We start from the raw sequence: 3,834 nt of genomic DNA, 5'->3' as shown, positions 1-3,834 counted from the left end.
GTTCACATAAGTTAGAATAAGTTTACATTAGGTCTGGTTGCAAATTCTCACCTTTTAAGCACACTTTTTAGGTTCCAACTACTCAAATTTTGAGTGCTGCCTAATTCATTACTTTTGAATAGTTTCCTAGGTCCATTTCACTACTTTAGACATGTTAGGATGTTCACATAAGTTAGAATAAATTTACATTAGGTCTGCCTAATTCTTTGCTTTTGACCAATAGGATAAGGTGTTTTCAGCTATAAAAAGTTTAAAGCTATACCGTGAAACCCCAGCACTAAGATTAGTTACTCAATAAAATGCTTAGGCTAAAACAAAATAAAAGGTGAAGATGAAGATAAAGAGTAACGTTTACATAGTTACCTTCGGAACAACTCAATCCCTTTTCATATTGTAATCAATAAAAGTTCTCTTTTTGTATCCCATATATATGTTAGCACAATTATAAAATTCTACAATTCCAGTATGCCGATTTCAACAAAATTAGGAAAAAAATTTAACACTACATTGAAAAGGATAAAATAGCAATTAATTTCATTATATTTAAACTTGTTACCTCTAAAAATCCCAACAGCAGGAACTGCTTTAAAAAATGTTGCTACAACTCCCAATTCATATTATACACTTACAGTGCTCCAGCAACAGCATTTCCAAGGAAGAAGCATAGACCAATGCTAACTCCAACTTCAGGACCAATGTACTGTCATAAATATTAAATACCCAATCATTCCCTTGTAAAAAATCATAGTACCTCAACTTGAGCAAGACATGACAGCAAACTCCTTTTTCAAATTAACTAACAAGTACAACTTAAATTTGTGAATAATCCAAAATAAAAGTTAAAAAACAAAGCTATCTAAAGCATAGATAGTTTTAACAATCAGATTTTGTAAAATCTACAGTCATAGCAAATAAGCAGTACTTCAACTTACTCAATCAGATTTTGTAAAATCTGCAGTCATAGCAAAAAAGATTAATCTAAAATTAAAAGCATTATAGTATAGTAAATTTGACCAAGAAGGAGAGAAGGAGAGACAATGCTACAGGGAGAAAATTAGTCTGAGATCACTTCTCTTAAGAAAAAACTTGAAGTTCACATGGCAAGGGATGAGTTACTACAGAAGGAAACCAGGAACTCAGAGAAGAAGTTGGCTGCTTAAAGTCACAGGTAATCTCACTCAAAACACACAACTTGGAGAGAAAATCAGTTCTCTGGAAGAAAAGAGTTCAACAACAATTCAGAACCAATTCAACTTAAAGCATCACCAGTTCAGGTAATCACATGTGAAAAGAGTTCAGAAAATGCAAATATACATACAAATCCAGATTTTCAAGACTCGGCACCTACAAAAGAAAAACCAGCAATAGTACCAACTCCTCCTTCTCCACCTAAACTTATGTTTTTTGGAATGGAAGTGAATTAGAGGTTTTCATTATACATTTGCACACAGTTCATTCACACAGAACACAGAAGGACATTACCTCGTCACACACCCACTACACTGGCCTCACCCTACGATAGTGGAAGCACTAGTCACGCCGCCACAACACCGTCAACGCACCACCACGACACCGAAGTCACGCTCACACCATCCTCACAATGTCACAGCACCATTGTCAGGTCGCCCCAATACCGTCGTCACGCTGCGATAGCAACCTCGTCAACGAACACCCTCGAACAACCCCCTCGCAAGAATGTGCACCGTCAACCACCACCCTCCTCACAGCGATTGAAGAAATGGGGGTTCTCAATGATAACGGAAGATGCGATTGAAGAAATTGGGGTTTTGAAGTGAGAGAGGAAGAATTGGGGGAATGCTTGGCGAAAACAATTTGGCTGAATGGGAGAGGGAAATCCAAAATCTGATTTCATTAAGGCCTATATCGACGGGCAAAGGCCTTCGGTAAAGTCAGTTCCATTTATCGAAGGATATAAGCCGTCCGTAATCACCGTTTCATGTGGCCTTCGGTAAGGCCTTTGGCAAATCAAATTTACCAAGGGAAAAAAAGCCTTCGGTAGTTAGCCTTCGGTATTTAGCGCTTTTCTGGTAGTTGGTAATTGGGTGATTTGTGTGTGTGATATTATCAATGTGTTGTGATGGCTTGTTAATGGAACAATGCATTTAGCTTCCTTTACCTATGGGACAACTTAACCTGCTTTAATAATACCAAACTCTATTCAGACTCACTAGATGTTTTATCTATACTTAGGAACAACACAAAAACAATCAAGACTTACCATTAGGATCACTGATTACTAGAGACTCTTATAAAATACTTGTACACCATATGCAAGCTAAAAGTACTCACGAAAAAGAGTAAAAACAGACAAAAAGAAAATATACAAAACCAATTCAAGAAACTAATCAATTAGAACTGATGTGTTTTTAAATAATAAAACGTATACAAAACTTCTATTTATATTTTAAAGTTTCAATATTAAAATAATAAAGTTTTATTATTTTAAACATAATATTAATTCTAAAATATAATTTTCTATATCTTTAAAAAACTTTGATATAGGATAACAATTTGAATAAAAAAAAGTTGAATTTATTATGAAGTAATTAATACTTCTAATTAATGTGTGAAACTAATCTTCATAGAAGCTATCGTATAAACTACTTTGACTCACGCATACAAAAATATTTAGTGTTCTAGAAAAAACTTAAAAAAACACTACTACAGGAAAGATCTTATACTAAGATTATTTTAAGTATTATGTTTGAATGATTGATTTCAATAATTCCACAAAATTAAAATACATAATATTTGAATTACTTAAATTGAATTCTCTTTTAATAACGTTATCATTCAAATATCATATATAATAGTATTAGCATTCAAATACATTACGACTCTTTATAGAAACCATAGTCTATTAGCAGTAAAAAAATGTCAAGACTCATATAGACTATGATTTTATTAGAAACTATGGTATATGGTGATGTATAGGCTATAATTGTTGTATGAATAGTAGTCTACGTTGATGTATAAACTACGATTTTGCATTTAATTGTTGTCATTTTGTGTTCCTTTTAATATTTGTTTCGTTTTACTTTCTCTACACCTAACTTTTTTTTTTATGTTAATGTAAATAGTGACATCATTAATGTTGGAGTGCAAACAAAGTCCCACATTGAGTGAAAGAAGGACTGGTCAAGGGTTTATATACACATAGATATCTCCAATGGTAAGAGGCCTTTTGGAGTGGTACCAAAAGCAAACCCGTGAGGGCTTGGTCCAAAGCGGACAATGTCTTACCATGTGTGGAGTTCTATGTGTGTGTGTCGAACCTTCCCCCAACAGTGGTATCAGAGCTATGGTTAGAGCCTATCCTAGCGATATTTGTTGGGCATATTCGGGCCGTTATCGGACCACCCAAGTCTCACGCTCGAGATGTATATAAACCCACTTTCTAACAATTAAGGACTAATGAAATCTTGATCCCATCACCTTACAATTCAATGGAGGAACTACGAGGTGTTGATTGTGTCATAAGCCATGGAGTTGAGACATGCAAAGGCAAAGTTTCAACGTCGACCTTAATTATTATATGGAATACATTCCAAGGAGCTTGAATTTCATACTCTAGCTGATGAAGTTCTTCCATCACTAACACTTATCAATCATCATAGTCTAGGTTGAGTTAGTTTGCGCCATCTGGTGGACATCTTCATTATGAGGGTAAAAAGGGAAAAATTCCGATGGTTGATGTGATGGATGCCTATTTTGATAAAAAGGTTAAAACCCTCTTTTGGTCCTCATATTTGTATGGCAATCTCAATTTGGTCACCATATTTTTTTTTGTCTCAATTTAGTCCTTTAATTTGT

This window comes from Vigna radiata, chromosome 7 (assembly GCF_000741045.1).
Source record: "Vigna radiata var. radiata cultivar VC1973A chromosome 7, Vradiata_ver6, whole genome shotgun sequence".
NCBI classification, from domain to species: Eukaryota; Viridiplantae; Streptophyta; class Magnoliopsida; order Fabales; family Fabaceae; genus Vigna; species Vigna radiata.
Note: the sequence above shows the minus strand (reverse complement) of the source record.